General features: G+C 48.4%; 1 non-coding gene and 1 pseudogene across 1 annotated transcript; both read left to right on the forward strand.

The window, feature by feature from the left end:
• The first annotated feature begins 269 nt into the window (after positions 1 to 269).
• On the forward strand, positions 270 to 8,631 carry LOC131900028 (melanoma-associated antigen D4-like; annotated as a pseudogene).
• On the forward strand, positions 7,479 to 7,603 carry LOC131900310 (small nucleolar RNA SNORA11). The gene has a single exon (XR_009376208.1). It is a non-coding gene; the product is annotated as a small nucleolar RNA SNORA11 (small nucleolar RNA).
• Positions 8,632 to 26,763: the final 18,132 nt, after the last annotated feature.

A 26,763-nucleotide genomic window follows, 5' to 3' on the forward strand; every position in this document is an offset into this window, starting at 1 on the left:
GGTAAAGTGTTCTGTTAACAGGCATGGCGAGCTGTAATGTGACACACAGGACAGGGGATGAGGCATCTTGTGCCCCTTCCCCTTGGCTTCCCTATCTGCTTTCAGTGGGTCTTCACAAAGAGACCTGGGCTGCATCTCAGATGGAAAGTCTCCTGTGCTCTTCATCAGTAGCAAAAGGAAAATTCAACCGGTAGTCCAAGAGGAAATCTCTGCAACACAAACACTGGCAATCCAACAGTAAATGGGCAAAGCCATTTGAACCTGTCTCCATGGCAACCCGAGAAAAGGTGTACATGGGGCCTGGAGAGGAGGCTGGGGTCAAGTTCACTGAGGCATTGCCAGAGCTGGGTCAGTGATCTCTGGCAGGCCATGCTCTCCTCTGCCTTGGTTTTCTCCTTTCAGTCACGATGTCAGGCAGGAACAGGGAGCATTGGTGAGAATGAAATGTAATTAGACGTGTGCTTAGGTAGATGGGGGCGGGGTTTGGAGTGAAGACAGTGTGGTGTGTGGGTGGCAGGTCTTGCCTGCTGGACCCCCTGGGTTCCTCCATGGTATCAAAGACATGCTGCCAGGTCCACGGCAGGCATCGTGTCCTCAGAGGGCTCTAGCTTCAGTCCCTATACTGCTACCTCCTGGCTACCTCAGACTGAGTGGCCTCCATCTTGGGGCCTCTGGTTCCTCATCTACAGGGTGGCTAAAATAGATCACCACCCCCCTCTGCAGTGCAGATAAATGAAACCATAGGCCAGACAATAAACTGCATATGAATGGCCAAATCAAAGTTCTCCATAGCCAGTGAGCACTAGAACCCTGCGAATCCACACTTTCTCCTACTCTTAAAAGTGGAGGTGGGGTCAGAGCGATCGGCCAGGGTGGAGGAAGAAGCTGTGTGGGAGCAGTCAAACATCATAGGTACTTACTGCTGCCTCAGACCTGACACATCCAGAGGTCTGAGAAAACACCGCCAATCAGAACCTGGTGCCATTGTGGTGGCTGTGTGGGTAAGAGCAGCAGGTGTGTGGGAGCCCTCTGTCTCCTGCTGCTGATGAGTGTGAGGAGCTGAGGCCTGCAGGTGGCCATGTCTGGCCTTCCTCTGGGACCCACTGACTTAGTCAGGGTTTCTATTTCTGTCATAAACGCCATGAGCATAAGCAACTTGAGGAGGGATTGGTGTACTTCGTCTTCGTTTGCGGTCCTTCTTCCAATGAACTCATGGAAGGAAGCTGGAGGCAGGAGCTGGAGCAGAAGGTATGGAGGAAGGCTGTTTACTGCCCTGCTCATCATGGCTTGCCCACTTTGTTTTCTCATAGCACTCGGGACCACCAGCAGATCAGCCTGCCATTATATCCCTGGGATACAAAGTCCAGCCCATTTCTTTTCATAACCATGGCTGCCCCAAACTCCTGCGGTGGAGAGAAGCAGGGATAAAATGTACTCTTAACCTTGGCTTACCCTAGAAGATACTGAAGCACTGATAGTTCTTGGTAAGTCCAACAGTTACCAGGACAGCCCAGTGCACAGCATGATGGTATCAGTCCTAGGGAAGTGGCCTGCCAATGGTAACACAGAGTGGACTCCTAAGGTGTGGGTGCCACAATGACAAGAGTCTTGTAGAGCATCCTGGGTGAGGCTGAGTGTCTCTGTCTGAGTCCTAGATGTGAAACATAAATCCCCTGGAAGATGAATCTTGCTTATTTGGGACAGGTATTATAATATGGGTGGTCTGTCACTCCATGGGAGGATAAAAGGGACAGCCAGACACACTGTCCCCTCCCGTAGCATTCTCATTAGTAGAAGGCCAGAGCGCTCTGAAGGATAGCTGTATTAAACACAAGGTCTAGATGGGAGCCCCTGCCTGCTCTCCCACATGAAGAGCAGATCCAGGCATAATATCTGAGCCTACTGCTACCAGAGTCCAAGTCTCCAGCCCCTGTAGCCACCCAAGGCTGATTTCCTACCCCCCAAGTCTTTTAGATTACTCCAGGCAAACAGACTGCTTGCCCCTTACCTAGAATCCCAGCTCGTGGCCTGAAGCTCCCCCTCCAGGGTTCCTAAATCCAAGCCTCCATTAGTGTTTTAGTCGCAGCCTCAGCTTAGACTGGACTCCCCTGAGTCCTGCCTTCCACCCCTCCCCAATGCCCAGCACCACATATCTCTTCCTGGCTTTGGCCAGAGTGGCTCCTGGAGATAGGGTTTTCAGAGCTGTCCTTGGCCCCTGTCCTTCGAGCACTGATCCACTGTGTGTGCACGTGCCTTCAAGGACGTGTGTGTGTGTGTGTGTATGTGTGTGTGTGTGTGTGTGTATCTGCATGCTTTGTCTTCCAGCCCCTGCCCTTTAAGCCCCACTCTCACGCTCTCTCTGTGCATTCCATGTAAGACTCACTCCTGTGATTGGTTCCTCCAGTTCAAATACTAATCAAATGTAGACATCCAGAAGCCCCCTCTAAAGTTCCTTTTCATCATGGAGTCTCCTTCGTGATTACTTTAGCCAAGTCTTTGTCACTAACAGACCAGCCCCTCACACACAGACTCCTGTCCTGTCCTGTCCTGCTTATGTCCTGCGTAGCTATCTACCCGATGGATGCTGCCCCCTCACCTCACTAGAGGTCCTGCCTCTACTCCACCATAGCTATCTACCCGATGGATGCTGCCCCCCTCACCTCACTAGAGGTCCTGCCTCTACTCCACCATTCCCCCTCACTCTCACTTTCATGAGCTCTCTTCTCCTTGGAACCCTCAATATGGCTGAGGCAAGCTCCGATGTGTAACCACAATACCCCAGTGCTGAAGACGTGGATGACGACACTTGAGACCAACTCAGAGAGAAGGTGACAGAGACAGTAGCTATGAAGAATGTGGTGCTCTTGGTGACTTTGGCATCTTCAACAGCTTTACATCCATCTCCTCGGAGCCTTTGGTAGGTTGGGTCAAAGATCGCACGGTTTTGGTAAGCCTCCCTCCTTGTCCACCTGCTTGTCCTGGTCGTCGCCCCTGGCAGAGTGGCACAAATGTAAGGGAGACAGAAGTGGCACAGACTTGCACAGGTTCCCCAAGGTTTCCCTGTCCTGCTGGGGAAGGTCTACAAGACCCAAACTAGCTGCTGGGAAAAGACTGGGTTTTCCCGGAAAGCATGATGCCCGCCCGGCCCTCCCCTCACTTCCCATGGCTTCTGACCTTGCAGAATGAGCCCTGAGAACTGAAAAACCCTGTGCTGGCCCAGACACTGGAGGAGGCACTCCAGCTGGATTCTGAAAGCCTGGTTGGTGGCGGGAAGACCAGGGCCTATGCTGCCAATATAGCCTTGGCCTCTAGCACAGCTGCATGGGCTGCTGCAGCTGCTGTCTGTACGTCTGTCAATCGAATGGTCACCAAGCATCTGGTGACTCCACAGCAGGCCCCAGGAGTCAATGCCAGCCTTGGCAAGGGGACACCCCAAAGATAATATTTGTCTCTGCAGATCTCCCAGGGTTAGTGGCAGTGACATGGCTGCCCCTGGAACACCAGGAACAACTACGTAATCCCAGACTACCTCTAGCCCAGGAGGTTGCTACCAAGGGGCCAAGTAGGGCCTGTGATTTCTCTCAGACGCTAAGAGCCAAAGAGGTGGATGCCATCTAGCCTCAACAGCCTTCCTGGACCAGAACGAATCTTTGATTTCACTCAGCCAGCAATTATGAGTGGGATGGCCTTTCCATGCTCCATGAGATCTGCCAGGACCCAAGAGGCCATGCCAGAGAGCCCCGGGGCTGCTTCCAGAATGCCTCAGACATCCCCTGCCAGGCAAGGGGCATGACCATCAAATCCGGGGAGGCTCTGGCTCAAACTGGATGGGTGGAGCCTAAGATGTTATGGCCACAGCTGCTGCCAAGGCCAAAACAGCCACAAGCATCCTAGAGGCTGAGGGCAGCTGCCATTGCCCAGCACAGTGCTGAGCGCTGGCTCTGCATGGGAGACAAGAGGACCAAGCAGGTGAGACCTCTCTGTCGTTTGTAGTTTCTCACTCCTAGCTTTTCTTTCTCTCTTCCTCTCCTGTCCATTCCCCTCTCTCCCCTCTCCTTTCTTGTCTTCTCATGTCCCCTCTCACTCCTCCCCTCCTCATCCCTCTCCCTTATGTGTCCATTTTCCTCCACTACACATTTTTCAGCATGTTTTGGTGACTCCATGTAGTTCCTATTCTCTGGTCTGGTTGGAGAATGCACCAGCCACTGCTCGTACTTCTCTTGCTGCCAAGAGCCTGCATGGGTAAGGGATGCAAGGAGCATTCTTGAATAGAGCATCCGGAAGCCCTGTATGTGTCTGTCACTTCTGATGTAGTCCAAGCACCTGGATGAAGGATATGAGAGCAGTGAGGAGGAAAGAGATTCTGCTATGGTCCCCTCCACCTGAATGGTACCTCAGCCCCCATTGACACCGTGGGCTCAGATAGCACCTAGGTCCCCAGTGGCCCCAAGTTTGCAGATGCATCGAGGCAAGTGTCGTGCCAGCCCCTGAGCAGCATGACCCTTCTGCAAAAGAGAGTAAGAAGCCCATCTTCCCTGTCTTTTTCTTCTCCTCCCCTATGGGCTAGCACTCTGTGCTTACCCATGTCTTGATTTATTTCCTCTGGTGTGACTCCAGGCAAATAAGCTGGTGAAATTCCTGATGATTAAGGGCTACAAGAAGGCACCCATCAGGTAGGCAGGTAGACAGTCTGTGCCTCTGTGAACATCCCTTTGCTTACGTACCCACTGTTCGTGCTGGAGTGGTTTCTCTGGTCTCTCGGCGCAGTGCTTGGAATGGCTGCCTTCAGCTGGAATGACCAAAGGGCTGAGTCTCTGAGGTCCCTGCTCAGACCAGGTGCATTTGCTAAGCGTCCCCCCCACCATCCCTGCAAATATGCTAAAGGATGTCATCAGAGAATATGATTAACACTTGCCTAAGGTCGTTGCAAGATGCACCTACACTCTGGAAAAGGGGGTAATGATGGGAGAAACTTGAAGCTATAAGAACCCTCAGGCAGGCTGCGGGCCGTCAAGTCCGACTTCCCCTCGTGATTGCTCTAGAAGCCTCCTCTAGCAGTGCAGTGGGACACGTGTCCTCCCCAGTGTCTCTGTCTCCTAAGGTAGATGCTACTCACTGTCTCTGCTTGCCCCACTTTCTCTTGCAGTCTCCCACACGTGTGGACTCCTGACTGAGAGCCGAGGAAATGTCCTGACCAGGGCTTGACTGTGTGCATTAATACCCAGCACAGGGTCTGAGTTCACTGGCTTCTCCGCAAGTAGAACTTTGGGATCCACTGAAGGAAATAGACAAGGAAGAACACCCATTCTTGTCTACATGAAGGATTCTTCTGCTGCCTTTGGGGGAAATAAGAAAGGCAAAGGAAATGCTGCGGCCCTTCCCCTGCCCGAATGCTCTCAGGACTCAAGGGCCCAGGAAGACTCTCCCTCTCAAGGAAGAGCACACATCGACTGCAGGTGGAAAGGTAGCAGGCTGGGCAGGCCTGTCTGCTTTGGGGGTTTTGCATGCATGCACCCATAGAGGTGCACACCTACACACATAGCTTGGGTGAAAAGCAGCTTGCTCCTTGGCCTGGGATTGACAGGTTAGTCCTCCATGGAGATGCTTGCATGTAGATCTTGAGGCAGACAGGACCAGCAAACCCCGCATCTCTATTTGCACACCTTAAGAGCCTTCTGCAAAGCTTCTGCTCCCAGCCCTGTTCCCTGCTTTCCCCCACACTATGCAGAACCCAGGGAAGAGAGGATCAGCTCGCCCCTATTAGGGATGAGGTAATTCAGTCTCAGGCTGTGGAGCTTGAACCGTCTCGGATGGGGAAGAGGACCCTTCATGTGGCGGGGAAGAATTGTCCTTCTGTCGAAAGAGGCTAATGGAGAGCTGGTTACAGCGTGGGGGAAGCAGCCTCCAGACAATGTCATTGTTCCTCCTTGTTAGAACCAAGGACACTCCCTGGCTGAGTTTCCTCTTGGTGGTTCTGGGTATCATTTTCATGAATGGGCACCTGAGGTGGCAAAAGTGAGCGCTCACCCTACTGATGGGACTCTGCTCCTTCTGTGCCGCCATCCATGTGTGTCAACCCCTTGCTCCCCAACTTCCTTTGCTGCTGTCCTTGGGGAGGCACTCCACAAGATGGGCCAGGTCCTGTGCCTCGGTGCTCTCGGGGGAAAAAAAAAGAGCCTCCAGGATTAGACTAGTCTGAGACGGGACTCTGGTGCCCTGAGCTAGGAAGACAGCAGAAGGGTCTCACCACGACAGATGCGTAGCTGTCTGGAACTCCCAGAGCCTTCCCAGCCCACCGTCCCCAGATGAGATCCCAGACAGTGAGAGTTGGGGTCAGTGTCCATCCTTTCTGCCAGGTGTCTGGGACTAGTGTTCCTGTGGCATCCGCTATGAGGGTGTGGCCTTTTGTTGGGGTGTGCGCCTGCAGGGAGTGCTCCTGCACATACCTCTCACTGCGGCTACCACCAGTCATGGGTGTCTTCACTTGCCCTCAGAATGAAGTACCCATTTCTTTGTGATCTGAAAGAAAAACTCACCACTGACAACTTTTGTAAAGCAGAAGTAAGAGTTGCATGCTTTTGTTTCACTCATGTGGGAACCTTGGTGGTAGTCAGGTGGGGAAAACCATTCCCTAGGCCGAAGTGCAAAGGACCTCTGGCCTCTGGTGTGAACATGCATGGTGATCAAATATGCTGGTGTCTCAGGGTTTCTATTGCCGTGAAGAGACCCCAGGACCACGGCAACTCTTATAAAGGAAAACATTTAATTGGGGCTGGCTCATAGTTCAGAGGTTTAGTCCATTATCATCATGGTGGGAAGCATGGTGGCATGCAGGCAGACAGGGTGCTGGAGAGGTAGCTGAGAGTTCTACATCTGGATCCACAGGCAGCAGGAAGAAAGTGTGAGCTGCTGAGTCTCACTTGAGCTTCTGAAACCTCAAAGCCCACCCCCACATTGACACCCTTCCTCCAACAAGGCCACATCTACTCCAACAAAGCCATGCCTCCTAATAGTGCCACTCCCTGTGAGCCAATGGGGGGGGCCATTTTCATTCAAACCACTATAGCTGGGATGTGAGAGGAGGAAATTCAGGGCATTCTGGGCCGGGTGGAGAAGGGAGCACTGGTTGACTGCGAACACTACGCAGGGGCAGAGTGTGATAGACTGCCGTCTCACCACGCACTTGCCGTGCAGATTCACACACAAAATTCCCCTATCTTACATCTGAGGAGACTTGCACTCTGAGATCTGAAGGCTCTGAGCATGTTCCATAGTGGAAAAAGCCAGGGCACACCCTTTCATTGGTCCTTAGAGAATGTGCAAGCACAGACACAGACAAGTATGTGCACGTGCCATGATGCACAAGGTCCCACAGTCACAAGGGCTTGTATACACACAGAGAAGTACATGGATTTAAGAGTGCCGGTTTCTTCCTTTCTAGTCATTGTCTGTATGGCTTAGCCAGGGACCCTTGCACCCGGGTGTGCTCAGAGCAAAGGGCTTAAAGAATGACTCCTCTGTTTACAACACATCAACAGAAGTCTGGAGCCACTGTGATAAGAAGCAAAACTGTGGCTTTGCTGTGAGCAAATATCCTACACAGATTCTGAGTTGGACCACTGGCATAAGGCTGTGAAGCTCTTACTCTTGGATGCTGAGGTGTTGGGAGAGGCAGTATAGACCCCCTTCTGCAAGCTGGGGCACATCACTGGGGTAGGGGAGGGTCCCCTGGAACTCATTGGGTCAGCAACAGGTCTGCTTGGCTAGAAGAAAAGGATATTTTCTTCTTACTCCAATGTACCCGGAATACCAGCAGATCTCCAACAGCACCTGATCAGAGTATGAGTTCCTCTGCAGTCTTTGAGCCTGCCATGAGGCCCGCAAGATGGGGGTACTGAGACTCACTGCACAGGTACAGGAGATCTGTGCCTTGCTTGGTCCTTGGCTGAAGCCTTATGCAGTGACTCCATGACAAAGGAAGCTCTCAGAGGTCCATGAGGAATTTAGCTAGAAATTCATTGATGTCATTCTACGTGTTCTGGGAGCAGGGGGATTCCCAGCCCTGGCATCGAACAGTGGGAGTTTGATTCCAGTTATAGTCCTTTTTTTTGCCATTGTGCCTAACATAGGATGGTGTGGCAGCCCATCCACATCCTGAATGTGGGATGCCCTGTCTTTAAACTTCTGTTCCCCACATCAGTACCAGAACCAGGATCCCTGGGAGTAGAAGGCTTATTTCTTAGAGGCAGGGGATGATGCTTTCCAGAAGATGGATGTGGATATGACCAAGGAACATGCCAGGGCCCAAATGAGGACCTGGATGATTATTGGGGATGGAGCTTTGATTGGACCATAGAGCTGGGACAACATCCAAGCAGAGCTGCTGACCTGGGATGAAGATAGCGATTTTGGTGATGCTTGGGCCAGGATCTCTTTTGTATTCTGGACCAGGTATCATCAGTGCATCCTAAATAGCAAGTGTGCCAATGGGAGAGCCATATGGAGAGCTGGTGTCAGCAGCAGCACCAAAGATGGGGCCGAACCAGCATCCTAGATAGCCTCAGCACCTGCTCCAGCATCTGGACTAGAGAAACCCCCAGAGGTGGCACCAGATTCTCCTATATCCAGTAAGATCATCCAAGGGACATGATGCTCTAAGGAAGGGCTGAGGAGCAGCTGAGAGATGTTTGGGGGAGGCCTGGTGAAGGGTGGCCCTGATGGCGGGGAAGCATACTTGTTTCATTGTTTGTCTCTCCCTTGTTGCTGTGGTTCAGTCTATGTTCTTCTCTTTGCTTCCTGTGTTCCTGGCAGCTTTGAGGATCTGAAGCCGTCTTCCATACCTAGCTACTCTGTGTCACTCAGAGTCCCTCTCACATAGCACTCTGGTCTTTCTCCCTGCAGGCCAGAGGTCATGTGTGAGGAAGGGCTGTGTTGCCCTTTCTGTTTTTCTTGTGTGTGTGTGTGGTTTTGGTTTCAGTGTTACATTAAAGTTGCAAAATTAATGTGGATGTCTGCCTTTACCTGTGTGTGAGTCATAGGAGACCTATGGATGGCTGAGCTCCTGACTAGGAAACTTGTGCAGACCACCCAGAGTCAGTGGATTCGATTGTGAGGAAGGACCTTGGGTATGTGCAGGGTGGTGTGTGGTATGAAGGCTCAAGCTGAGTGGGGAGAACTTGAGTTCAGAGAGGACTCTAGATGAAAGCACACTAGGGTTGCTCGGAAGCACTGGTTAGATGCGAAGAACAAAACGAAAAAATGGCATGGAGGGCCAGAATGCACAAGCACTCACCTACAAAGCCTAATTGCCTCCCAAATCCTGCTGTCTTTGTGGATACAAGGGTCTGTAAGCTTTCATTCATCACTCTGATAATAACTCAAGACTTCCTAGATGGAACAGGGTCTTAAGACAAATGATGCCAGCCTCACAACCGTGGTACTACCCTGAAGTCATTAAGAGGGCTGGGGACTGCTGACAAAGAAAAAATATGACAAGAAAAAAATTTCTGAACACTTATCCAGCCCAGTTTTTATGTGGCTAGGGACTCTGATGCTCTTCCCTGGAAGCTGGTGTCTCCTGGTGAGGCCAAGGCCAGCCCAAGGAGGAGTGTAGGCAAGCAAATTTTCCAGGTACAAGGCAGTGAGGGAAGAGACAGGTTGATGTCCTGGGAGGGGTTCATAGCAAGCAGGGACAGTGTCCAGAGATTCCTGGACTGTCCCAAGAATGTCCACAGCCAAGCTGGGCAGAGTCTCACTTGGCCAGGAGGGAGGCAGTAGTTGCGAAGCCCCTGCCTCCACATTGCTTCTCTTACCCAAGAAGAAGGTCCCATGGAAGCTACACTGAGATCAGGACTTGGCGTGTCTGTAGAAACTGTAAGGCCTAGTGGAAAGTGAAACTCAGGTCTGTTGGCAAAAATATAGTTTATAGTTAAGAATGCCAAGACAGTGACAGGAGAGCAGTATACCAGACTGGAGCCCTTTAGAGTGGGGGCGGGGCTTTCATAGGTACCATACCTAGGACCCAACTGAGTATTTTGCAACAGACTTTGAGGTTGGGAGGAAATCCACCTTGGTGGCCTGTGCTGTTTTTCTGGTGTTAGGCTTGACATTTGGCCACATGGACATAGTGGGATTTTGACAGTCCCTGATTTGCAATGTTTAACTGGTATATAGACAATGCAGAGACACGAACACATAGAAATGGAGACTTCCTTTTCAGTGTTCCCACCTCTGTTTGGGACTGAAAACATTCCACGGGATCCCAGGCCAGGTATGTTTTGTTGTACCCAGGATGGCTAGGATCTCGTGACACATTCCTGAAAGTTCTGGCGCATATCTTCTCTGGCATCGGGGTAAGAACCCTAACCATAAACCATGAGTCTGAGTGTGAGCACCATGTGCAGAGCAGGCTTGAGATAGCATAGCACATGGGAGGAAGAAACACCTCCAAACAGTTGGTACATCCCTTCATGGGTGCTGCTACCCAGCCTCCTCCCAGAACACCTTTCCAAGAAGGCCTCACCAGGGATCCACACCTGCTACTACTCTACAGGAGGTCTTGATGAGAGCAAACAGGACCAGGAGAAGGGGAGCAGCCAAGGCAGGCTGAAAAGATGGAGTGAGATAGTGTGGTAAGTGTTCAGACAGTATGTGGTAGCTAGTTTTATTTCAACATGAGATAAGCTAGTGTTATTTAGGAAGAGGGAACCTCAATTGAGAAAACTCCACCAACCGACTGGCCTCTGGGAAAGTCTTATGGGAAAATACCTGTGGGTATGTCCTTGATTAATGGTTAAAGTGGCAGGGCCCAGTTAATTGTGGATGGTGCGACCCCTGGACTGGTGGTCCCGTGTGCCATGAGAAAGCAAGGTGGGCAAGCCATGATGAGCAGGGCAGGAAACAGCCTTCCTCCATGCCTTCTGCTCCAGCTCCTGCCTCCAGCTTATTCCATGAGTTCATTGGAAGAAGGACCGCAAACGAAGACGAAGTACACCAATCCCTCCTCAAGTTGCTTATGCTCATGGCGTTTATGACAGAAATAGAAACCCTGACTAAGTCAGTGGGTCCCAGAGGAAGGCCAGACATGGCCACCTGCAGGCCTCAGCTCCTCACACTCATCAGCAGCAGGAGACAGAGGGCTCCCACACACCTGCTGCTCTTACCCACACAGCCACCACAATGGCACCAGGTTCTGATTGGCGGTGTTTGCTCAGACCTCTGGATGTGTCAGGTCTGAGGCAGCAGTAAGTACCTATGATGTTTGACTGCTCCCACACAGCTTCTTCCTCCACCCTGGCCGATCGCTCTGACCCCTCCTCCACTTTTAAGAGTAGGAGAAAGTGTGGATTCGCAGGGTTCTAGTGCTCACTGGCTATGGAGAACTTTGATTTGGCCATTCATATGCAATTTATTGTCTGGCCTATGGTTTCATTTATCTGCACTGCAGAGGGGGGTGGTGATCTATTTTAGCCACCCTGTAGATGAGGAACCAGAGGCCCCAAGATGGAGGCCACTCAGTCTGAGGTAGCCAGGAGGTAGCAGTATAGGGACTGAAGCTAGAGCCCTCTGAGGACACGATGCCTGCCGTGGACCTGGCAGCATGTCTTTGATACCATGGAGGAACCCAGGGGGTCCAGCAGGCAAGACCTGCCACCCACACACCACACTGTCTTCACTCCAAACCCCGCCCCCATCTACCTAAGCACACGTCTAATTACATTTCATTCTCACCAATGCTCCCTGTTCCTGCCTGACATCGTGACTGAAAGGAGAAAACCAAGGCAGAGGAGAGCATGGCCTGCCAGAGATCACTGACCCAGCTCTGGCAATGCCTCAGTGAACTTGACCCCAGCCTCCTCTCCAGGCCCCATGTACATCTTTTCTCGGGTTGCCATGGAGACAGGTTCAAATGGCTTTGCCCATTTACTGTTGGATTGCCAGTGTTTGTGTTGCAGAGATTTCCTCTTGGACTATGGGTTGAATTTTCCTTTTGCTACTGATGAAGAGCACAGGAGACTTTCCATCTGAGGTGCAGCCCGGGTCTCTTTGTGAAGACGCACTGAAAGCAGATAGGGAAGCCAAGGGGAAGGGGCACAAGATGCCTCATCCCCTGTCCTGTGTGTCACATTACAGCTCGCCATGCCTGTTAACAGAACACTTTACCCATGTCTTGGCTAGACCTATTCCTTGCTTCCTCTGCCAATATGGTTCAAAACAGCAAGTTTCGGGGGACCCCTGACAGCCTTGATTCTAATTAAATTCCCCACTACTTTTCATGGCAGCCTCACGCACTAGAATCCTGTGTTCCAGGCAGCATCAGCGTGATACACCACAAAGATACATCCTAGGTAGGGGGGCTAGCTCTCTCTCCCTCTCTCTCTCCCTCTGTCTCCACCTCTCTCCCTCTCTCTCAGTCTCCCCCTCTCTCAGTCTCCCCCTCTCTAGCTCTGTCTCCCTCTGTGTGTCCCTCCCTCCCTCCTTCCCATTATCCCTCTTCCTGTCTCTCCTCTCTCCCATCTCCCCTCCCTCCCACCCTCCCTCCCTCCTGTTTTCCTGCCCTCCACTCCTCCTATCTGTTGTTAGTCCCAGAGATCGATATATTTCTAGAAATTACTAATTCTCTTAACGGGAACACTTTGCTAAAATCTCTATTCCCAGAGGGCTTTATTTCAAGGACCAGCTCTGCTTTTCTCCCACAGCCCAGTGAATGCATCACACACTCAGCTTCAGTTCCCATGGCAACTGAGGCTCATGATCTAGGGACTAAATATGAGACAAAAGGAAGCAGAGAAGTGCTTGTGTTCTCTTCTCCTCTGCAGTACACAAGCCTCTATTACGGGGAAAATGGGACCTTTCGCAATTCCACCCTGCCCTCCCATCGCTGCTTGGTGGGGGCAGAAAAGAAGGTACAGAGCTCTGAGGTGAACGTCTACATCCGCATGCTGCAGAAGGATGCTCTGCAGACCTGGTTCCTGACTCCCCCTCACCAACAGGGCTTTGTACCCCCAAACTATGACCGTCACACCTAGCTGTCTTGTCACTCTCAAGCCGCTCCCCCCTTTCCGCACCCTCTTGCCTCTGTCATATTGTTTCCAGTCAATTTTAGGACAAAAACCCACACCCCAGCCTGGCTTCAGCATTTTGCCCCTACAGGTGCACTTCAATCCTCACCAGTGGAGCCATGAGGGACAAGAGAGGTGTCTCTCTTCTCCTTTGTGACCTGAGAGACCTTATGTCCAGATGAGGGGATCAGCCTGGAAGGCTCTCACTTCCTGCCAACTCCTAGTCTACTGGGCTTTAAAGAGACAGACTCCAGGGGGGCTACTGCCCAGTTTCCTGCTTGTAGAAAACACATCAACTGCTTCAGCCTGCCCTTCAGCTCTCCCCCCGCCCCTCCCGCTCCCCTTGCCCGGCTCTCCTGAGGAGACAACTTTGACCTTTGTCTTCTTGCACCACTTCAGAGCCAGGTCAGCATGAGAGCCTGACAGCATGAATTTGTCACAAAGCAGTGCACAAAAGCAGGGCCAAGCCCCCGGTTTCTCTTCCCTTCACTCTCATTATTCGGGTGCCTGTCTGGACGTCCATCTGCCCAGCCACTCTGCCCTTTCCTGGTTTTCAGCTGCCCACCAGGCACTTCCCCTGGCCTGGATTGTCTTGGATGCTAAAGGTCAAGAAACTCACCCCCACCCGAGATGAGCCACCTAAACTCATGGCTGTGCCCTTCATGCGAGGGGACCACACCAAGGCTTACCACCTTCCTGGCCTCCAGGGTCCTTGGGAGGCATTCAATCAGTATTTACAAGGAGTGTTTGCATCCATCCTCTGCACTCCTGAGGTCCCATGTGCCAGCCAGTGAGTCCTCCATGTTTCACAGCCACTGAGGGACTCCAGATGCCTGTTTCCTTTGGAGAAGATCCCAGAGCAGAATGGCCATTCAGGAAGACAAAGCTTACCTTGTCTGTGCTGCTTCTCAACACCCCCCAAAATATACACATCACTCCCAAGAGTTCAAGCTCTGTGTGTGTAACAGACCTCAGGGGACAGTAGGAAGGGACCAGGGTGACTGAAGTGTGCACCAAAACGGCCAGGAAGCGATTGCTTTGTATGTTCCCGGAGGCCAAGAACAAGCAGCCATGCTCTGCGCACTACAAGAGTGTTAGTCCTCTGTGAGACTCCATCTGAAGTCTTTCCAGGACCACAGCTTCCCTGCTGCTTCCTGAGAAGTTCCCCTTCCTCCCTCTGCTGAGGAGAAAGACAACCCCAACAGCTGACTGTACTGTAGCACCCCCTCTTTCTTTTCTCTCTCAACAAGCCATCCACCCTCACCTTCCTCCAGGTCTAAGAATCTGGACACAGAGGGACAGAAACACGTGCATCCAGGACCTAGAATTATCCCCAATGAACGCAGGCCTTCACCCATGCTGCCACTCCACATTACCGTTCATCATTCTAGATCTCGGAGGTTCGAACCTCAGTCCTCATCTCTATGCATCTCTGGCTCAACTAAACCTTCCTTCTCAGCGTGACCAGATACAGAAATGAGGGTTGTCGGTATTTCTTTTTAAGTAGGGTTATACCTTTAACACGGCGGCTCTCCTAGTGTCTCTAATCTCTTTAATGCTTCCAAATGTTGACGTCTGGGAGCAGTCTCTGTACTCTCGCACCTTTCCATTTCCCTTCACTGGTGTTTGGTTTGTTCCATCCGCATGCAACTCTGTGTCACTCTCGGTTTTATGTAAGACCCTTCTCCGTCATCTGTTCTTTCTCAAATGTGCTGCTCTTTGTTGACAAGCCTTCCTGCTAAGTTGGTCAGGTGGCACTGCTTCCCCTCCCCATTTTCCTCTCCCGTGTCTTGCACCCCTTTCTGTGCCCCAGACATCCCTTTTCTTCATGATTGTGATAGCTTTGAGAAGGAGCACTCCCAACAGCCTTCCTCTAACTGTGTGGTCCTCTCATTAGCAAGGACTCTGCAGAGCACAGCTCCCTCCTGGGTTCCCCGTCTTCTTGTGCTGCTCTTCTTCCACACTTCACATGCTCATGTGCTCTAAAAAGTGGCTTTGTATTCCCACCTCCCCTCCTCACGTTTTCTCCTCTAAGGAATTGATTTTCCCACTGTGAATGTAAACATGTACCTCTGTCACTTCCTACATCGACCACTGTGTTTACTTACAAACAACATGGACACAGGATTGCTCAACTGCACCACCATCTTAGGCAAGGGCATATGCATACTTTCTTATGTTCAGTAAACCACTGGGGTATCATGTTTTAATGATTTATTGATTTTTATTTTTGTACGTATGACTGTTTGCCCCCTTGTATGTATGTGCAATTCATGAGTGCCTGTAGCATCAGAGGCCAGAAGAGGCGGTCAGATCCCTGGAACTGGAGTTACAGATGGTTGTGAGCTGTCTTGTGGTGCTGGGAATAAAACTTGGTGCTTTGCAAGAAAAACAGATGCCCTTAACCTCTGAGCCATGTCTCCAGCCCTATTCACCCATGTTCTGTATATTTTTCACATTCATAGTTTGTTTATATTGTACCTCCTGGGATCAATTGAGGGCTCCTCACAGAGCTGTTGTTTTCTTTTGGTTTTGGTTTTTTGTTTGTTTGTTAGTTTTGGGTTTATTTTTTTTTTATTTTTTATTTTTTGGTTTCTTCGAGACAGGGTTTCTCTGTGTAGCTTTGTGCCTTTCCTGGAACTCACTTGGTAGCCAAGGCTGGCCTCGAACTCACAGAGATCTGCCTGACTCTGCCTCCCAAGTGCTGGGATTAAAGGCGTGCACCACCAACGCCCTGTTTTCTCTTTTTACACAGCCTTTCCTTATTGATTCTTTGGGAATTTCACATCATCCTCCCCAATTCCACTCATTTCTCAGTCCCACGATATCCACCCTTCACCATTTTATCATCCTCCACTCAAAAGTGAATTTAAAAGAAAACTAACACCAAACAAACAAACAATGTCACGAGAGTGAGCCCACCCCTGACACTGCCTGGAGTGCCCAAATCCAGAGGCTGGACAGCCCAGAGACCTAGGATAGAACCATACATGAGTGGAAGAAAAAATGTCAATGTAATGCTGCCTAAGGATATCCTACTACACTCATAGATTGGTGCCTAGTCAATAGTCATCAGAGAGGCTTCATCAGCACCTGGTGGAAGCAGACCCAGAGACCCACAGCCGGACATTAGGCTGAGCTCAGGGAATCCTGCTGAAGAGAGCAGGGAAGGATTGTAGGAGACACAGGGGTCAAAGACATCATGACAAAACCCACAGAATCAACTCACCTGGCTCCCAGGAACTCACAGAGTTTGAACCAACAACCAGGGAGCCTGCACGGGACTGACCTAGGCTCTCTGTATATATGTGACAGCTGTGTACCTTCGTGTTCTTGTGGACTAACAGTGGGGCAGGAGCTGTCTCTGACTCTTACAGGCTTGGGGGACCCTCCTCCTCATACTGGGCTGCCTTGCACAGCCTTAATACAAGGCAAGGTGTTGTCTTACTACAAGTGGATATCCATGGGACTCCAGCCATTTGGTTAACATCCATGGTCAGGAGATTACATAAATAAATAAATAGATAAATAAATAAATAAAAGCACTTTGCCCCTCAGTATTCTCTGCCTCTCCAACACCTCTTCATTTGTCTTGGTGGCTATGGGAGCCTCAGTGGGTCACGCAGTATACCCTGTTGTCCTATCAGCTTTATTTGCAAATGTTCATTGCAATGGTCTGGTTCAAGACTTTTGGTTTCTGGTACACATTCATCACTAGCCCCTCTCTGAAATGCCTCTTAGTTTTCAGGAGGGCGCCCTCAGTCATGGAGATGCTGTGATTAATGTTCCACAGGACCAGTCCCTTCACATGCTCTGGCAGGTCATAGATGGGGTAGATGTTAGGGTGGGCCAACCCAAAGCCCTGGATGTGGGCCTGGGTGGTAGTTGAACTGGTCAGACCTGACCAGTGGGGCTGCCCCATTCAGGTGTGCAGCAGAGCCAGCTCTCAGGCCCATGCCATCAGGGCCAGCTTTCCCACACCCATGGTGAGCGGTAGGGCCATCTCTCCCGAGGGCTGGGGCCAGCTCTTTGCTGCAGTGTCCAGCGAGGGCAGGGCCAGCTTACGGCAGGGCTGGCTCAGCCTGACCCTTGGGTTCCGTCATGCACGGTTCTTATACGGCCCCCTGTGGAAACACAGGCCACAGATATCAACACAGATCCCAGTTGCAGCAGGACCACGAATCCAGACAGGGCCCTCTGCAGCTCACACCTAGACAACATCATGGCCCTGGTTGGCAGCACAGGCTACTCAGATCAGCATGGCTCCTGCAGTGGCACAGCCCTCAGACACCATCAAAGCCACAGTTTTGTGGCTCAGACTCTGACCTTCTATGTGTCCTTTGGTGGTAACACAGGCCAGTGACTTCAACACAGACCCCCGCCTGTTTTAGACTTAGGACCCAGACATGGTCCTCAGCAGCAGAGGGGCCTAGATGCCACCATGTCCCCAGGTAGCAGCCCAGGCCACTCAGATCATCATGGCCCCAGTGGCAGTGTGGCCCTCCAACACCCAGGTGGTGGCCCAGACTCCTGGCATCTACACGACCTTTGATGGTAACAGGAGCCAGGACATCAGCACAGCAACTGGCCGCATTAAGGCCACGGACCCAGACATGGCCCTCAGCTGAAGCCCTAACCAGTTGTCACCAGGGCACTGGGTAGCAGGGCAGCCCACTAAGATCTGTATGACCCCATCTGCCTCATGGTCCTCAGAGATCAACATGACCTCAGGTGGACCCTGGGAATCTGTATGGACTTCAGTGGCAACTCAAGCCATCCATGGACATCAACTTAGACCCTGGCTGCTGCAGGGCCCCGGATCCAGACATGGCCCTTGGCAGCAGCTCAGGCCCAAACTTCCCCATGGCTCTGTGTGGTAGCTCAGGATACCCAGATCAGCATTTCCCCAGCAGTGGCATGGGCCTCGGGCACCAACATGGCCACAGCTAGGAGCCCACACTTGGGCATCGGTGCCACCTTTGGGGGTGAAATGGGCTATGGACATTAACACAGACTCTGGCTGCAGCAGGAGAATGCACCCAGACATGGCCCTCTGCAGTAGCCTGTCCCCAGAGGTCACCATGGCCCCAGGTGGCAGTGCAGGCCACCCAGAGCAGCATGGCACAGCTGCAGCATGGCTCTTGGACATCAACATGGCCTCAGGAGGTGGGCCAGACTTATTCATCCATTTTTAGATGGTGTACACACACTGCAAATAGCAATGCGTCTAATACTCTTTATGTTCCAATACGAAGTGTACCTTAGCCACTTTCAACCTCATACACTCTTTTTTCTCATTACATTCTTCCCACCTACTCGTCTCCTTATTCTTATCACAGTCTCCCTCTTGTTTACATGCATGTCATAGAGCATGCATGAGAAATGTGTTTGTTTTAATCACTGGTTTTTGACTTGTTTTGTTTTCTTATAGTTGTTGGAATCTATTTATTCATTAATTTTCTGCCTGATAGATATGTAGTAAATATTTTTTACCCATTCTGAGTGCTGTCTCTTCACTCCAGCAATTTGCTTGCTTTTGCTGTGGAGAATGTTGTTAATGCTTCATGATCCCATCTGCCAAATATGAAGCCCATTTCCTGAGCTACTGAGCCTTTTAAGAAGGTTCTTGGCTATACATACCCTTCTCTTGAGGAATTTCCCCTATGTTTCCCTCTGGCATGTTCAGAATTTCGGGTCTCATATGAAGGTCTTTGATCCAGTTGGAACTGATTTTTCTTCAGGATGGAAGATAGGGATGCAGTTTTAGTCTTCTACACATGTATATCTAGTTTTCCAGGACTATGTGTCAATGAGGATGGCTGCCTGTTCTCCAATGTATGCTTTTGGCATCTCTGTCAAAATAGCCACAGAAGCCGCATACATTCTCTGGCATGTGGACCCTAGCGTCTTAGTTTTCCATTTCTGTGTTTAAATAGGAGTTATTGTCTGCAGAAGTCAGGGATCAGGAAAGCAGCCATGAGAGGAGGTCTTGAGGGAAGGGACAGTAAAATGCATGTGACATGAGAGTGGAGTTTGGAGGGGGGACTCTCGGGCTAGAATGACTTAAATGGGTATGGTGCTACGGGCAATGGGGTTGTGGGAAAAGGTCAACCAAAACTTAGGACATAGGCAACAGCCATGCAGAGACTTACTAAATTGAGAAAGTATCTAAACAATTTAATTAACTATTTCGATTGGAGGCACCCTCCATGGATGGATAATGCTACTCCACAATGCCATAAAACAATGGAGGGTATTGCCATTGGACTAGTAACCTACCAGACCCAGATGCTAAGACCCTATTATTGGAGAAACCAGAGACATGGGATGCAGCACATAGATACATCAAGTAGAGGTAAGCTGGATGCTTCCTCTCTGCCGGCTGGTGTTCACAGTGCTGGAAGGTCCCATGCAGGCTGTGGCAGAACAGAAAGAAAACAAAAACAATAAGAAGGCCTCAGTGGCCTTACCCAGCTCTGCTTTCTGTGTCCTATGATAATCCCCCACCATTCAAGATGCTGTCTCTGTGCAATAGGGACACAATTGCTTTTGAAATAAGCACCTATTTCATGGCTGGATTTGAGGCTTTATCCACAGGGAGAATTACATACCCTGAATCTTAGGTTCTCTCTTGCTGCCATCATACACTAAGACCCAAAGTGACTTTGGGAGGAAACTGTTGCTTCATCCTAAATCCTGTGAAACCAGAATAGGGACCTGGAGGCAGGAACTGAAGCAGAGGTCATGGAGGAATGCTGCTTACCAGCTTGCTCATCATGGCTTGCTCAGTCTGCTTTCTTATGTTACTACCTGCCCAGGATTGGCACTGCCAGCTGGGACCTTCTACATCAGTCGTTAATTAAGATAATACCCCAGAAACTTGCCTTCAGGTCAATCTTATGAAAACTTTTTCTCAATTAAGATTCACTCTTCTCAAATATGTTTAAGTTTGCAGCAGGCAGACAAAAAAATTCACAAATTACCCCTTGACAACTTGTCACCAAAACATTTCACTTTTTTTGACTTATCAGGTTGCATTAATATATTTATGCATTATATATGTAACCATGACAATGAGAGAAGGAAGAGGCCATGAAGTTTTTCATTTTTTCTTTTTTTGTTGTTTATTTATTTATTTTTGTTTTTACATCCCAATCAAGGTTTCTCCTCCCTCCCCTCTTCCCAGTTCCTTCTCCCTCCACTCTCTCCCACCCACCCACTCCTCCTCCGCTCTTTCTCTTCAGATACAGGCAGGCCTCCCATGGATATCAGCCAGCCAAGTTATATCAAGTTGCAGTGTTCCTCCTCTTCTATTAAAACTGGATGAGGTAATATGGTGGGAGGAAAGAGTCCCAAAAGCAGGCAACAGAGTCAGAGAAAACCCCTACTCTCACTGTTAGGAATTTCACATTAAGACCAAGTTACACAACTGTAACATTTATTCAGAGAGTCTAGGTCAGTCCCATGCAGGCTCCCTGGTTGCTGGTTCAGTCTCTGTGAGTCCATGTGAGCTCAGGTTGGTTGATTCTATGGGTTTTCTTCTGGTGCCCTTGACACCACTGGGTCTTACAATCCTTTCTCCCCTTCTTCTGCAGGATTCTCTGAGACCCACCCAATGTTTGGCTGTGGGTCTCTACGTCTGTTTCCATTAGTCGCTGGGTGAAGAGGCCATGAATTTGAGAGAGAGAGAAACGCATAGGATGGGAAGGGTAGGTGAGAGAAAAGGAGAGGGTGAAATGATGTAAATATATACTTATTGAAATATATTTTTATTAAAAATAGATTATTTTCTTATACACTATATCCTGATTATGATTTCCCCTTCCTCTACTCCTCCCGGTTCCTCCCCACCTCCCTTCCCATCTGGATCCATTCTCTTTCTGTCTCTCATTAGAAAAGACAAACTTTTAAGAGGTAACAACAAAACATAACAAAATAAAATGTATGATAAAACAAAAAACATCACATCAAAGTTGGAAAAGACAAACCAACCGAAGGAAAAGAGTCCAAGAGAAGGCACAAGAATCAGAGACCCACTCGTTCATACACTCAGGAATCCCACCAAAACGCTGAACTGGAAGACATAATATATTCACAGAAGACCTGATGCAGACCCATGCAGGCCCTGTGCAGGATACCTCAGTCTCTGTGAGTTCATATGAGCTCTGCTCATGTTGATTTAGAGGGCCTTGTGTTCTTGGTGTCCTCCAATCCCTCTGGTTCTTATATTCTTTATGCCTCCTCTTCTATGGGGTTCCTTGAACTCCGAGGGGAGGGATTTAATGGAGACATTCCATTTAGAGCTGTGAAAACACATCACTTTCAAGCCATAACTTTCCTTTCTTATTTATCCCCACGATTTCACATTAATATCAATATTACAATACAAAACATTCCAACTTTTACAAGTTCCACCCTCTTTAAACATTCCAACATTTTATCCAAAGTCTTTTTAAAGTCTCTAAAAATACAAAGTCTGAAGGTGTAAAGCGAGGTGCTTAGTGTATGGGATGTACTCATGATCCTCTTGGTTCCAAAGGGCCTTGGCAACAGCACTTTGCCCGCCCTGCCATCCACAGCACACACAGCAGGTCTCTTAGGGTCAGGTCGACTCCATTCCCTGGCCGTTGCTGCTTTTTTATTTTATTAGTGAAGCTTTCCATTGAGGTTTTGTTTGTTGGCTTGTTGTGTCTTTTTCTTTCTTTTTCATACAATATACTTTGATCATGATTTTTTCCTCCCCCAACTCCTCCCAGATCCTGGTTTTATTGAGATAGAGTCTCTCTATGTAGCCCTGGCTGTCCTGGAACTTGTCATGTAGATCAGACTGGCCTCGAACTCACAGAGATTAATTGCCTCAGCCTCCAGTATGCTGGGATTAAAGGCATGTGCCTGGCAAGTGGTTTTTTTTTTTAATTTGCTTTACTGAAATGAGACTATGTCATAGTAGACATGACGTTTCCTCCCCAGTGGATTAGGGATGGGGCTCAGTAGCTAAACCTTCATACTCAGGGCACCAAGTATGATCTAAAACCCTATACTAAGAGGTGAATGCTAAATGCAGAAATGACCAAAATTTATGGATAAGCTAGCTATGAAAATACAATAACTCCAGTAACCTTTGTGGAATATAGGAACTGAGTGTGTCCTAAGGTATTAGTTAATGAAAGTTTAAATATTAAAAAAAACCAAGTGTAATAATAGTGATTTCTATTAAAGCAACAGAGAAAAATGAAAGAATGAAAAGGAAATAGAGACAGGAAATAATATAGAAGAAGAGAATAAGTTTAAGGTTAGGCTCAAAAGAGAAACGGTAAAGAAATCCAATTACTCAGCCTCAGTACTTTGGAGCATGAGGCAGGGAGCTCCTAAACCAGGCTATTTAGAAAAGCTATATTAAAAAAAAAGGAAAAGAAAAAGAAAGGAAATAAATAAAAGAAAGAAGAGTATAGGACAGAGCTTTCCACAGAATTAAATTTAGATATGATATGATATCTGTCTCTATGCAGTGACTCTCCTGAGCCTAGGTGCAGACTGATTATGTGGTCATTTGTCTGAGCACAGGTACAACAGTCTTTTTATGTGGCCATTTGCATGAGCTCAGGTGTATCTGTGATCACGCACCTGATTTTATGTGTAGACTGTTTCACACTCATGCGTGACCAGGTACAGACTCCATGTGATCATTTACCTGAGTACAGGTGGAGTTAATATGTAGGTAATAGTCTGAAACAAGGGGTAGATCCTGCTTCTTCACCATCTTGCTTATCTTTATAAGTCTGGCAAAGCACAGAGCTTTGCGCAATCATCATTTCTATGCCCATCTTTATGTTCATTGCCTTGCAACCAGAGGGTGCAGCTCATGGGCCATGCAGAGAGTATTATAACTAAGGATGTTCTTTCAGACTATATACACTGGATAGGGCTCTCAGATTTAGAGGTTTCCCTATGGCCAGAGGCATTCTGTATGCTTTCCAGAGCCCAGAGACTAGTCTCGTGGTAATTACTTTTGATTGTTCACTTGACACGATACAGAATCACTTGGGCAGGGAATCTCAATGACAAGTTGTCCAGATTAGGTTGGTCTATGGACATGTTGGTGAGAGATTTTCTCAGTTGAGTTAATTGAAGTAGGAAGATTAATCCTGAATTTGGGAGGTGTTGTTTCATGGGCTTTGACCTTGAGTGAATTAAAACTAGAGAGACAGATGAGCATACATGTGACCATTGCTCTTTCTGACTATAAATGTAATGAGAGCAGTTCTTTCAAGCTTTTGCCACTGTGACTTCCTTGCTATGATGTACTTGAAATGGCTAGCCAAATCAACTCTTTCTCCATTAAGTTTCTTTTGTGAGGGTATTTTATCACAGTAATGGGAAAGGAATCTGAGACATGGTGCCCTGACATTTGCCTTGATTCCCAGAGTCGACAGTGCAGGGAGGTGTCTTTGCTTCTTCAGATGCCTAGCCACTGACTCAGCAGGGGTCTTATCAAATGACTTCTTGTCCCTGATACTATTAAATGCTGAGAAGAGAGAATGTCACCAGAACCTGTATAGTATGCAGACCCCAATGTTCCTACTGTCTCTATGTACTGCAAATCTGCTCAGTGATCAATGTTGGTTCTGCTTTATTTATTTGTATCCATTCATCCATCCATTTATTTATCTGAGACAGATGCTTATGCACTTCAGGATGACCTCCTCCTTCGAACCTCCTGTAACTTTCACTTAATTGTTGGGATGACAACCATGGGTCATCTTGCTCAGTTTAGTGCATCCTAGGCAAGCGCTGTACTAACTGAGCTACAAATGCAGCTGGTTGTAGTACTTTTGAAGTCTCTGTTTTGGCTTTTGTTTGGTCTGAATATGTCTTTCTGCTGCCAATTGTAGTTCCATGGAGTTGTGTGACAAGACTTTTCCTGGGAAGATGCAGCATGTATGTCTACTCACCCCGGATAGGAAGCCCATGACAAACCAAAGTACAGATGCCACCAAAGTCCAACTTGTTAAACCATTAATTTTACAGGAATATGTGTGAGGGGTTACTTACAGAATCAGAAACAACTCAATGACAGCTTCACCACCAAAGCCCACCCTAGGTGAATGAGAGCTCTCTGGAAACCTGGAACACATTGCATAGTCCACAGGCAACTCAACGGGCTGGTGAGTGTCCTTTCCAAGTTGGTCTAAACATCTTCCAGACATTTCAGCTGGTTTCTGCTTCTTCCAGGCAGCTGGTTTGGCCTCAGAGTCTTCTTTGCATCATGTAGTGTCTGAGAGAGACTCTTAGTAGTTTTCATTGTTTACTCCTGGGTAGAAGGGGCCTAGTGAATCTGGTCAGTTTCAGGGACTTCCTGAAGCTATCTTGAGTTATTCACCTTCCTGCTAAAGGAGCTTCTCTACAGGATGGAATGTTTCTTTTTTTAATTAATTTTTTAATGATTTATTTATTTTTAGTTCATGTGTATGGTGTTTTTCCTGCATGTATGTCTGTATGAGGGTGTTGGATACCCCAGAATTGGAGTTACAAATAGCTGTGAATTGCCATGTGGGTGCTAGAAATTGAACTCAGATCCTCTGGAAGAGCAGCCCGTGCTCTTAAGCACTGAGCTATCTCTCCAGCCCAGGATGGAATGTTTAAATCTCAAAGGGAAAACTTTATGTAACTCATGGTACTTTTGCCTCTCCTACAATCAATCAGTCAATCAATCAACCAATCTCCCTCTCCTCTCTCTCCTCCCTTCCCATCCATCCTTCCCTCCCACTCTCCACTCCATTTCTGCCTCCCCTTTTTCTGTCAGTTATCTGGTACTGAAGGTGAAGCATGCATGTTTTGGAGCCCCTTGTTTGTGTTAAGCCATGATTCCAAACTTCTGCACTTGCGGTCTCTTTGTACTAGGACCAAATCTCTCCCCAGGTGGCACTGAGCCATATGGAATGGACTCTGAACTCCCCCGTTCTGAATTTCTAATGTGCTCTCCTTTTTTTTTTTTTTTTGCTTTGTTACTGAAACTAGTGTTTTCTCTCACTTCATAAGACAGCTTTCTCAAACTACCCCTGATTTATTACCTATAAATGTTAGCAGTAAAGTTATGGGCTGCCACCTTCCAGGGCATCCTGTAACATTTTATTTCCAAATTGAAGTCTCCATATTTCTTTGCTTTGTAATAATTCAATTATCCTCTCTGTCTTGTATGCTAACATGTTTACACATGCATATGCATGTTAATTTTGGTAATAATTGATGGGCATTTGAGATTCCTTTGGATTCTTTTTCACTAATTAAAATTTTTCTTTCTTGCTGGGTGTTAGTGGTCAGGCATGCCTTTCTTCCCAGCAGAGGCAGGTGGATGTCTGAGTTTGAGGACAGCCTGGTCTACAGAGCGAGTTCCAGGAAAGCCAGAGCTATACAGAAAAACCCTGTTCTGAAAAACAAAAACAAAACAAAAAATTTCTTTCTTGAGATGTAATTCAAGAACCACAAAGCATGCCCTTTAGAAAGATGGAATGATATTCAGGTGGAGGCCCTCTGCTTGACCAGAGGCCATGCCTGATGTCAGAACTCCAGGTAGGCCACCTGCCCACAGAGTCCCCCACTCTTTCGGTGCATGCTCACCCTACTCCCAATCTCCCTCCACTCCTCTTTGCTTGTTCTAGTTCCAGACTCAGACAGAGGCCCCCTACTTGACCAGAGTCCATGCTAACCACCATAAACCCAGGTAGGCCAACTGCCCGTGGACCCACTTACTCTCTTGGTGACCCTTCCATCCCCAATCCTGCTACCCCTCCTTGTCACTGTGTCCCAATCCCTATCTTGGGTGGAGATCCCCTGCTCAATCAGAGGCCATCCTGGCCACCAGAAGTCCAGCCCCCAATTCGGGTGGAGACCCTCTGCTCAATCACAGGCCACACCAGCCAGAAGACTACAGAGGAAACAGAAACCAAGGAACAAAACACTCATCAATGAAGACAAACTCAGAAGTTGGCACCTAGACCTATAATCACCCCAAAACCAGATGCTTAGATGCCAGTGTAAGGACACAATCAACAACAGCCAGGGCAATACGTTACCACCAGGGCCCAGCTATCTTACAGCAATCCCTAAATATTCCCTAACAGCCGAAACACAAGAAAAAGACCTTAAAAACAACTTTATGAAGATGATAGAGGTCTTTAAGGAGGAAATGAATAAATCCCTTAAAGAAAGCCAAGAAAAAAACCCAAACAGTTTAATTCTGGAAGTGGAAAATCTAGGTAAGTGAACAGGAACTACAGACTCAAGCATCACCAACAGAATATAAGACATGGAAGAGCACTCAAGGTATGATAGAAGAAATAGATCAGTCAAAGAAAATGTTAAATCTAAAAAGTTCCTGACACAAGACATCTAGGAAATCTGTGGCACTATGAAAAGGCCAAACATAAAAATAATAGGGACAGAAGGGAAAGAATCCCAGCTCAAAGACCCAGAAAATGTATTCAACAAAATTATAGAAGAAAAATTTCCTAATGTAAAGAAGGAGGTGCTTATAAAGGTACAAGAAGCAGATAGAACACCAAATAGATTGGACCATAAAAGAAGGTCCCCCATCACATAATAATCAAAACACTAAATATACAGAACAAAGAAAGAATATTAAAAGCTGCAAGGGAAAAAGACCAAGTAACATATAAAGGCTATTAGAATTACATTCAATTTC

The sequence above is a fragment of the Peromyscus eremicus genome, chromosome X, assembly GCF_949786415.1.
Source record: "Peromyscus eremicus chromosome X, PerEre_H2_v1, whole genome shotgun sequence".
NCBI classification, from domain to species: Eukaryota; Metazoa; Chordata; class Mammalia; order Rodentia; family Cricetidae; genus Peromyscus; species Peromyscus eremicus.